Source organism: Biomphalaria glabrata, chromosome 6, assembly GCF_947242115.1.
Source record: "Biomphalaria glabrata chromosome 6, xgBioGlab47.1, whole genome shotgun sequence".
NCBI classification, from domain to species: domain Eukaryota; kingdom Metazoa; phylum Mollusca; class Gastropoda; family Planorbidae; genus Biomphalaria; species Biomphalaria glabrata.
In genome coordinates, this window is record NC_074716.1 from 13,815,917 (window position 1) to 13,828,174 (window position 12,258).

General features: G+C 37.8%; 1 protein-coding gene across 5 annotated transcripts in view; it reads right to left on the reverse strand.

Moving 5' to 3' along the window:
• Positions 1-12,258, reverse strand: part of LOC106073086 (arrestin domain-containing protein 3-like) — a 209,833-nt gene that overhangs the window by 31,208 nt on the left and 166,367 nt on the right. The gene's annotated exons all lie outside the window — the stretch shown is intronic.

Consider the following 12,258-nt stretch of genomic DNA (forward strand, 5'->3'; position numbering starts at 1 on the left):
ATTTGATTTTGTCAATGTAAACCCTTTTGAACTACTGAATAAAAAAAAAAGAACAACAATATGGAGCTTACGTTTTTGTCTCATATGCTTTTGGCAATGTAAGCTTCTACTAAAGAAAAAAAAAAAGAATATTCTGATGTTGCCTTTAAACCGATGAAAAAAATCTGAATATTTTCAATGGCGCAGGACACGTGACTTATACACCACGTGATGATGACTGGGTGATGTACAGGATTATTTTTGGCTTTGATTAGCTTAGTTCTAAGTGTACTTTGTCGTACATAATATCATTTACAAGAGGGATTCATGCTTGTCAGCTGGTAAACGCACTAACAAAAACATTTAGCATTTTGGGCTTCCATAGAAACTATAGACAGTTCCTTTCGAAAGAATCCCAATTTCAAGGACTACTTAGTTTTGGCATGTATTACACATGTGTACGTACATGTGTCTACATCAGAGAACGTTAGGCAGACTAATTATCATCAAGTAGAACAATTTCTGAACAATGTTAACCTTAATTGCTGTGAAAACTTGGGAATTACGGTTTTGTCTTATGTGATTTTGGCAATGTAATCTTTTACTGAAAAAAAAAATGAAACTTGATTAAAGCTATAAACTAATGCTCTTACCAACGAAACAATATTGGGTACATTATAACTGAACGTCTTAAAAACTCCCAATGACATCCATTATCTTTTTAGCTGTATCAATAGCTTCATTTACCCTTTGCTGTATCGATCCTTAACCCCATAATCCCTTAGCTTCATTAACCATTAGCCACAAAGTTTCCACACAATAAAAGTCCATCAGCCCCTAACAAACATGGCGATGCAATGGAAAGATGATAGATAAAGTTGAATAAACTTTAGACTGTATTTTACTGATACAATGGTTAGTAATGGAAATAAAGATTGTATTTAACTTCATTCAATGAAAAGACAAGCTGTCTTGTTTTCGATTCAATCAACACCCTTTGGATCCACCAGTGTTGGAGCAGCAGTTTCAGACAGCAGACTTTAACCACATCACACTCTTTTATGTCCTTGACCTCACCAACAGACAAGTGTGACCCACTTAATAAATCAACAGGACAAGAAACAAACTACATTTTTTAAAGCGTACAATTCAGACTTTGTGTTTAACAGAAGTTGATCAAAGCCAGGCTAGTAGTCTAATACATCGTCTGAGACTGTAGCTGCCAAAAGGTCATGACACTCTTGACGAAGTCAAGGTCATCAAGACACCACAATTGTCCATTTAAAAGCCAAGGCGCGCGATCACAAATAAACCCATCCATAATTGAAGGGGTGCTTTTTAAAATTGACGGGATGGCTGCAGAAACCCCACGGACTACTCCCCGGTTAATGCCCGAAATGTCTTGAGTAAGTGATCACAACTGTCAGAATATTCACAAACGTTCAGACCACAAAAAATCATCTCATCTTACAGTTTAATTGTACAAACGCTATTATGGATACAATGGCTGCAATCAGTTGTAATATAAAAAATCATTTGGCTATGCTGGTGTCATTGAATATTTTCATAAAATGGAAGTAAATCCATAAATGGTAAGCTTTATGGTACACCCGGCGTACAAAATACAGAAGTATTGGTAAACGAAATATTTCAATTGGTGACAATTATGGTCCAAAATATTCATATAAATGTTAAGTTCGTTTTGAAAATTATTGTCCTGGGCTGGAAGGATTAATGAATAACTTTAATTGTTCCAGTCTTTAATCCTTGCAGTCGGATCATTTTCTTATGAACATTACGTTGTCTGGTACAGGGGATCACATGACAAGCAGTCTATATTACTCTATCTGTTGTCTGGTACAGGAGATCACATGACAAGCAGTCTATATTACTCTATCTTTTGTCTGAAACAAGGAGACTGCAAAAACAAATTTAACAATTAGGCCCATGACGCACCCAGAAAGGTCCAGGGCAAAGGCACTTCTGTCAAAATGGAGGTCAGAGTGACCTTTAAAAGTGCATTCAGTGATCGATGCAGATAAGATAAATATTGTAAAAAAATAATAATTTGACAAACAGATTACAGAAAACATTAAGTGACCCGGCTTGAAAGTTATTTAGCACGGGAGATAAATCACTTGAACTCTTGCTTTTAGAAGGATGCTATTTAGTGTTGCTTCTGATGAGCGTCATGGGAATTGATTCTTTTAAATCTCTGACAAGAAGCTTATTTTTGGTTTGAGGCTGTGGGGCTATCAATTGTCAACTCTTTTTAGTTTTTTATACTTTTGCTTTAAATGTTATGAGTTTCTGGAAATGATTTGTTCCAATGTTTGGAAAGGTTTCAAGAAATGTAAGGGAGATGTGGAGAATAAGAGAATGACATCAGAGAATGGACAGGAATAAAATAAAAATTGGCTGGTAAAGCAATCTAATTGTTGAGGCGCCCTCTCCAGGGGAAATTAAATTAAAAATAAGGGGTATAACTCATACGAAAAAAATGTGTATGTTATGGACGTCCCATTGTTGGTTATAATCTTTAAAAGAAACAGAAAGCAGAAACTGTTTATTTCTGAAATATATTCACGTTAATATTCAAATATGTTTCTACATCAGCGTACAGAACTATTTTTAACAGTCGCAACAACGGATGTATATCCTAAATCCACAATGATAAGGAAACATGCAATAGCCGAAATAGTAAAATTAAAGATTTAAAAACAAAAGCTTAAAACAGACTTAAAAGTAACAGGAACTAGGGCGACCTATATACAGATAGACTACAATACGAGTATAATAAATAGACAAAATGATAATATGGGCAAAAGTATTTAAGTATGAGTTGGAAATACATACAGGAAAGACTAATAATAAAAAGTATTTATAAAAATAAATTTAAAAAAAAAGTAATTCAAACTTGTGGGCTAAAGTCTTCTCAGGATTTTCAAGCCAACGCGGTAACCACTCTGCTAGCGAAGAGTCTATGAACATGTAGGATTGCATAGTTATCTATTGTTTCTTTCCCTTGTATGAGAAACCAAACAAAGTAATGTATTACTAATAGTTAATTAACTAATTTTTATTTTTTTAAAAATGATCCCTGTGTTGTCAGGGAAAAGAAATAATTGTGCAAAATTTTCAGTTTGATCCAAGATTGGGTGTCGGAAACATAATGTGTACAAACATTTCAGACAGCAGACTTTAACCACATCACACTCTTTTATGTCCTTGACCTCACCAACAGACAAGTGTGACCCACTTAATAAATCAACAGGACAAGAAGCAAACTACAGACAGACAGACAGACAGAGTGAGTTGATATAAGCTTTGTAAAAATGGACATTCGGGTAAAATGGGCAAACGTCTATTTCTAAGTGACTTCTAAAAATTCTAACAAGAGACAGAATAAAAACGAGAAGCTTTGCTTTCATCCCTTCCTCTAAAGCAGGGGTTCTCAACCTGTGGGTCGATTGACGATTTGCCAGGGACGCCAAAGACCACCTAAGAAATGGATTGTTTTGTCTATTCTTCTATTGCTGTATGTGTGAGCGGAGAGGGGGGGGGTCGCGGTAGAGTGTGGGATTTTTAAAAAGGGGTCGCCGAGCTTAAAAAGTTGAGAACCGCTGCTCTAAAGCAAGTTCAAGTTAGATTTCAGTTCAAATCCCTTTACCTTAACTCTCTACTAAGGTAAGACAATTTGTTGCTTCAAAGACAGAACAATCTCTCCTTTTTTTTCCTTTCCATAGCTAGAGCCCAATTCTGTTGTTAAAGACCTGGGGCAGCCAAGGGGAAGATACTCCGAAATAGAGTGCCGACCAGAAATATATCACTTTCAGGGGAGGGAACTCGAATGCATGCCAGAGCTTTCAGATTAACCCATGCCACGCGAGACACGGGTTAGACATTGACCTCTGGTCGTTCTGTCAATGCTGAGCACTGACAGTGACATCCGTCAACACTGACACAATCAACTGTCTAAAAATTCCTGGGATATTTAGGTTAGATCTCAGAATTTATTTCCTTCTGACACCAGAGAGGCACTGGCTATTAACCATCAGGTACTGTAGCACTGGAGATTTACATAGAAGCTAAATTTATCCACTTCATCTGTTTATAGAATCTAGTCGCTGTTTTGTCAATCATTAACTTCACACTGACAGAGCACAAGGAAAAACTATAAATATAGCTAATTTTTTGGTGTATTCGGTGTGCAGAATAAATTTTTTCGTGCATTTTTTTTAGCGAATCGGAATCAATTTTCCTAAGCTCTTTCGTTTGTAGTTCAGTTTTATTTTATTTCTTTGCCAACATGACATTTCATTAAGCGTCATTGACATTGTGTAGTTGATTAGGGAAATCCTCAATGGCGTACGACTATATAAAGCTAGCGATTCGGAGTACCTAGTACAACAAGCTTTATAGGAAGTGATGTTATACTATTGATTTTAAAAGGTAGGAGATACTCTGTGTGCATTTTCCCACATTATTTCTAAACATTTCAGCTTGTAATGAAATATAAGAACAGCACGGACGAGCAATGACAATTGCGATAGTGAACAAAAAAATTAAACAAGCAAAAGAAAAAAAAAGATTACTTTTTAAAAACAAAGATTATCTAAGGGAAAGAACCGCTTATTACTGACATTTATTTGAACACGGCAGGGTTAAGATCTATTTTCTATCTAATTTAAAATTTATTAATTCGTACTAATTGATAAAATAATTTGTTGATTTTTGGATTGGTTCGTATATTATCATCGACTATGAATAATTATGCAAAATTTCAACTTGATCCGAGAATTGGAAGTGGGAGAAAAAACGTGTCAAAACATAGTAAGGGGATTAAATCCATATATACATCTACTTCTCTCATTAAGTATCATGTATTCCCGTTATTTCGATATCAAACAAAACAATTAATCACCAACATTTAATTAACTAATTGGTTGATTTTTTTGATTGTTTCATGTTTTGTCAGGAACAATAAATAAGTGTGCTTAGTCTCAACTTGCTCCGACATTGGGAAAAGGGAGAAAAAAACATGTTCAAACTTTTTACCAGACAGACAAACAGACAGACAGAGTGAGTTGATATAAGCTTTGTAAAATTGGGCAATTTAACTAGTGGTAATAAAGAAGTAATTGATTCAAAAATTCACTTCTACTTTAGGTAATAAGTTGGCACTATTGATCTGTTAGCTCTATATCGCTTTCTCTTCTTTTGCAAAGCTTATATCATCTTACTGCATCCGTCTGTGTGTTGTATACATGTTATTTCTCCCACTTCCCAATCTCGGATCATGTTGATACTTTGCATAATAATTCCATGTCACCCCTCCCCAAAAAAACAAAAAAACATGAGCCCTTAAAAAAAATTACCAATTAATTAATTAGTGATAATAAATTTTTTAACATAGAAAATGTCAAATAAATCTTAGAGTATTGATAAATATGGCTGTAAATGTGCAGTTCTTTCCCATATATATAAGCTTTTTTTTTTTTTTTTTTTTTTCCTTGTTCTGTTACTACACATACTTCTTATAGTACTTAACCGGGTCTTGATTTGATTGATTAGCTTGTTTCAAATTATTTGTTGAAATCCCGAACTAGGCCTCAATAATTATTGTTTTGTTAAGACCTCTGCGCGGTGTTGATTCTTGACAATCTGTCTAGTGTAGATCTGACTGTAGGTAACGCTGAATTCAACACTTCAGTAACACCGGCGAAAGGCCGAAACAATCAAATATGTAGTCGACGCTGATATGTTGTTCTAACAATATGTTTAATACTCAAAAGGGAATCGTCCAATGTCAATAATGTCGTACTCAAGTCTACTACTTTACAATAAGCGTCCTCCTTCTAGCGTCGTTTAGAGCGTTCTTATTTTTAAAGATCTGTCACGTCACTTGTCGCTAATTAAAACTTTACCCTATTCCCGAAACAATTAACTAATTCCTAACTACTTCCTAATCATGTCATAACAACTCCTCCCCCTCCCGCTAAAAAAAATTGCCTGTCAATTTTTTTCTCTACTGTCTTAGTCTTACAATGTGCAAGGGCCAAAATGTAGGGAACCATAAAAGACAACACAACTTGAGTCTTGATTGCGATTTCAACTTCTCTTTCTGTGTCCACAATCAAGTTCCTCTGAACACCTATTTCCCTCAAGTGTCACTAACTGATACTGTCCAATGTGATGTGCCATAGGTGACCGCAGACATAGTTCGTTTGCGCTGACACTATAGGTGTGTCTATCTATACTTCATCACATCACGTTCCAGAGGTTACACCGCTTTCCCTCACGCGTCAGGACAGACAATTTACCTAATATGACAAATTGACATTTATCAATGCTCGTTCTCCCACTATACACCTAACGTTCTTTCGGGCATCTACAAGTGTATTTTATTTCCTCTCTCCACTTACTTGTCCCCACACGACCTAACTCTTGACTGATGTGTGATAATGCTCAAATACAAAGAATAAATTATAAAACTTACTTTTCCTTGATGTAACTACATCGTCGCCTTATAAATGCCCTTTCTATTCATACCCACATACATGCAATGCATACATACTACCCGAAATTACATAATTAACATGAGTCAATCTAATGATAACCAAATTACATGTATATTATAACATAAATATACTATTCAAAGATACATTAAACAACCTAATACCCATCTAGTTATGACTACTAGTTAAGTCAATTAATTAAGAATAAGCAATTAAATAAAATCCAACTTATTTACACACTACGGTCTCATAGTGCTATGTTTCACAGGCTATCTACACGACTCATACATTTGTTCTCTCCAGCTGGAGTTAACATCTCTTCTTACACCACTATAGCCCGCTTGTGGCCTTCTACCTCGGTATGACTTGCGATTACCGCTACCACAGTCATCTCTTCTATCATCACTATCGGATACAGACCTGCGCCTCCTATCCGAACTCGCAATCTTCTGCTCAGACTGTTCTGCCCTACTCCAACAGTCTTTAGCGATGTGTCCATGTTTATGGCAGTTAAAACAAATTCTGTCATTTCTAGGTTTATTTCGCCTCATGTTGCCATACCTGCTTTTCCACCTTCTAACCTGTTTGTCAGAAGCGGCGCTGATACCTGCTACATTTCCAAGTAAAACATCTCTAGATAACCTCGGCATGGCTACCCCTTCGCAATACCCTGTGTATAATGGAGATCGAAGGAACACTTTGCACGCTTCGAATCTCTTAACTGCGCCGTCTGCCAACCTGACTGATTTGGTATAGCCTAAATAATCCTTAGATTTCACTAATCCCCCTCGAACTGCGAGTGTACTGCTAGCTGTGTCCCGGATCACATTTACCTGTTTATTATTTATCATGCCTGGATATAGTTTAAATCTATCTTCCCCACAATCAACGTAATTAATTTCTTCATCTGGTTCACTATGTCCACTATCACGATCCCTGTCTTGGATGCTCCTTACAAAATTAACCCTATCCGGTGGCCGATTATCCCTCTCTTGTCTACGGTTTCCTTGATTACCTCTCCTATCACTAGTGCCACTATTACCCTGAGCATTTCTATTGCCAGCTCCATCCCCTCTATGTTTCCTACACTGGTATGCCATGTGCCCCTTTTCCTGACAGTTAAAACATGTAACATCCCTAAAGTTTCTATCACCCGCTTTAGGTCTATCAATTCTCCTATCATAACTTTCCCAGCCATTGTTTTCATTTTCCCAGGATCTATCCTTTATGCCGTCATAACTATCCCGACCATTGTTCCCACGTTCCCTGGACCTATCATTTCTCCTACCATAATCCCTATCACTAACATCATTTCTCTTTACATAATTTACCAGGTCAATAACTTTTTTGTGGTCGCTAACTGAAAGTGGGTTGTTTGGGTAAGCATTCTTAAAGATCCTAATAATTTCTACCAAGTCTTCAATTACCTTAGGGTTTCTTTCTTTTACAAAGGACTGTAACTGAGGGTCGCACTTATTGATAAAGTTATCAATCAAGATAAAGTTCTTCAACCCCTCGTAGGTGTTCTCTACATTCTCGAATCCGAGCCATTTAGTGAAGAAGTCCTTCTCTGAGTTGATGGTTGTCTGCGGATCAACTTGGCTGGATGGAGTGTTTTCGTAATACTTCTTTCGGAATGTTGCCGCGTTGTGCCCGTATGCGTTTAGCAGTTCCTTCTTTAGCACCTGATAGCTGTTTTGCATGGAGTGGTCATGGTTTTGGCAAATCGTGAGGGCTTTCCCATGTACGAAGTCCAACAGGATTTCGGACCACTCCTTCTCCTGAACATTAAACTTTGCAAGTTTAATTTCAAAGCGTTTCAGATAGTCGCCGATGTCGTCCTTGTCTTCCGCAAAAGGTTGGATTTTCTTCTTCATCCATGCGGCGCTACTGTGGCTTTCTATGTTGGCACTATTGTTGCTGTTTCCTTCGGTGGGCCCACCCACACCAGCCTCTATCCTCATCTGTTCTACTTGAATTCTCACTTTTCTGTCCGCCTCTTCTTTTTTCTCCCTCTCTACACGTTCCGCCTCTCTAACCTTTTCCCTCTCCAACTTTTCTGCCTCTCTAACCTTTTCACGCTCTATGCGATCTGCTTCTTCTTTTTCTTTTTCTCTGCCTCTAGCTTTCTCTCTCTCCAAGCGTTCTGCTTCTCTACTTCTTTCCTTCTCCAAGCGCTCCGCTTCTCTAATTCTTTCCTTCTCCAAGCGCTCTGCTTCTGCCGCCACCATCTGCTGTACATAAGCAGTTAGTTCTTTGCCGCGCAGTTCTAGTTCTGTCTTAGCTTCATGAATTAGCTTTTTCCTAAATTCTTCCAGGTCGTAACCTGAAGTAGCTGCCATATTACCTTTGTTACTTTACCTCGCTTTTTTATTTAAATTATCTTACACACAGGCCTAATAGCGTCTATTACCTATGTTCTATAAATCAAATTACCTTTTGAGCGTAACCTCGCTCCGCGGCTACCTAATCCCTCTTGATTCCAATAAATTAAATTCGTCACTCTACCCTTGGCGTCTACACTGCCAACTCCGACTTATAATAACTTCTGTACTTTCCAAGATACACTTAGTATCCTTGGTACCAGTGTGTAGGCTACCCTTTGACCCGACTGAATACGCTGTGCGACACACGCACACCCAACCGACTACGTGTTACTCACACGAGTCGCCGGTAAATAGACCAACCTGTCTATTTACAACTACTAAAATTTACAAATGGGCAATCAGGCTTCACCTCGATTGTTCCCCAGATCTAGTCTAGATTACGCTAGATCTTAGTTACTTCTTACCTGCTTTCACAGCCAGGAGTGTATATAACTTACTCATACAAATAAACTATGAAATTAAACCTAAATACGTTAGACACCAAACTATAGATCTAGTTCTAATGAATGAGACTTTCGTCTGACAGTAAGACTTAAGACAGGAGTATTGCAAACAATTAATACATGACGTTACTAAAAATGATTAACTAAATGATTCACATTCACACACAGGACGAATTAACAGCTAAACGTATATCTGGACCTCTTGCTAGATTACACCTAATTTTAAGGATATCCCCAATCCACCACGATTTAACCTGGTAGTGATAATCTAGCGAGTGGTCACTTCCCTACAGACTCTAATTATTCTACGGAGAAAGTAGTTAAATAACACTTGACTTATCTGTCTAAGAAGCGGCGATGCGATAACTCCACAGTCAGTCTCGGGTCCACTCTTCCTACGCTAATGTCTGTCCCGGCGGCAAGGCTCACGGCGATGTCTTCCCTAGCGGTGAGATAAAGACAGCGAACGTTTCGGCTCTCCAAGGTCCTTTGGTACTGGTCTGCAACGGCTCCGGTTCTTCGGTGGTACGGCGTCTGGTTCTGGTTCCCGGTGCTCTGTCGTCTGGCTCCGGTTCGTCGGTGACGTAGAGTCTGGTTCCGGTTGCTGGTTCCAAGGCAGATACGGTGGTTCCGGGTGGTCGTCTGTCCAAAGTGAAACTGGAACGGTCCAACAGTTGACCCAGCGACAAAGTCAAAGTCCAGTGCTAAAATACCGGCTATCTGGCTATCTAACGTGTAGCACAGATTCAGCCGAGACGTAGATCAGATTAGCACTACCGTACTTAAGTGCCGTAGGCAGTAAGATGGTTCCTACGTCACAAGTTCTTTGGCGTGACCTCAACGGTCGATCTTGGCCTTGCAGAGGTGACCTTAACGTTCGTTCTCAAGATGCCGGGCAGGCGATATCTATTCAGTACGGCTTCGACAGGACGGTTTTCTTCCCTTCGACAAACTGTAGCCCTCTCAATACCGAACTACAGGCTTCAGTACGCTGCCCCAACGTATGGGCGTTTACCAATTACAAATGTAGATCTAGATCTATATTTCGTTACCTCCTAGGTCTACGAGTCCAGGATCTCACTGGCTTTCCTTCGCCGACGTGGCTGTATAATCAGGGTCTAGCTGCAGACTAGGCCGATGACGTTAACTTCTGCCTCCTCCTAACAGAGGGCTTCTATCCTTCTGAACGTTGATGCCAGTGAGCTCCGAGTCTGGGGTCGCCACGTTGTTAAGACCTCTGCCTCTGCGCGGTGTTGATTCTTGACAATCTGTCTAGTGTAGATCTGACTGTAGGTAACGCTGAATTCAACACTTCAGTAACACCGGCGAAAGGCCGAAACAATCAAATATGTAGTCGACGCTGATATGTTGTTCTAACAATATGTTTAATACTCAAAAGGGAATCGTCCGATGTCAATAATGTCGTACTCAAGTCTACTACTTTACAATAAGCGTCCTCCTTCTAGCGTCGTTTAGAGCGTTCTTATTTTTAAAGATCTGTCACGTCACTTGTCGCTAATTAAAACTTTACCCTATTCCCGAAACAATTAACTAATTCCTAACTACTTCCTAATCATGTCATAACAGTTTAAATAGGCTTCAGTAATAGTTGTTTAAATAGACTTCAATCCAGGTTTTTTTAATTAATCTTTGGAAATAGACTAAAAACATGAACATTTTCGCTGCTAGGAGGTTAAAAGAATAGATTATTTAATAAAACAACAAAAAAAAACACACACCAGGTTATCTTTTACAATAACAAAAAGAAAGAAAGACTTAGAAAACCTAGCTGCAGAAAAACAGTTCCTTTGTATCAGACAAAGTGTGTTTCTTGTAGTGGCTGGTTATAAAAAAAGAAAAAATACTTCCACTATTCATGTGCAGAAAAATCTGACATTAAAATCAAGAGAAATTACCAGAGTTGTAAGATTTTTCTCTCTCTCTCTCCTTTTAAATTAATGATTCCAATGTAAAAAAACAAACAAACCCAGATCTAGATCTAATATCTCCCAGAAGGATTGGAATACGTTGATCATAAGTTGTTTTTTTTTTAAAGTGGTAAGAATAATATAAAATAGAAGTAAAAATGAAAATACTTTTTAAAAACTTTATATTGAGTGAAATTGCATATCATAAAATTGAATCAAAATATTCATTTCTAATAGGCCTAGATGAACAATGACAAATGTTATTTTTATTTTTGTTTAGTTTAGCACTACTTCAATGCTTACGACAGGCTCAATACGCTAGGGTACAATCACGGCAAATATCTGTGATAATCTTTCTGTGCTGTCTTTTTGAATAATCTCTGTCACAATACGTCAAATATTTATTTTATGCCTTCATTGTGATGGATACAGGACGTCATTATCTTCTTCTTTAGAGGTCAGTCTGTAATTTCAAAGATGTATCACATCGGGCAGACGTTGCAGAACAAAGTAGCCTATAACAATACTGAAGGCTACTCTGTTGACCTAGTTTGCTGACTACTGAGCTATGAATTGCTTTGCCATTTATTTCCCTTCTATCTTGATAAAAGACGCGCTTTTAGGCAGCAGCATTTTGTTGGAAATAAAAGGATTTTCTCCCTCTCTCTCTGACGATTAGCCTATTTTGCAATGAACTTTCAAATAATGAGAAATTTATATATATATTTTTGTGTGTAATTTTCGAAACATTGGAATTTCGCACTTCATTGCTTGATGTAAATGTTAGGTCGATGATCTAGTTTTTATCTAGACACATGCGTACAACAAAAAACATTTTTTTAATATATTCCTTATATCTAAATATATGTGTGACTGTGTGTTGCCTACCACCTAGAACCTTACACAATTTTTGTCTCAATTTTTCCCCCCCCCCCAACCCTCACCCATTTCTTACTCTCTTTTTAACCAATCACAAACAAGACTTCAATACTATCACTGAAGA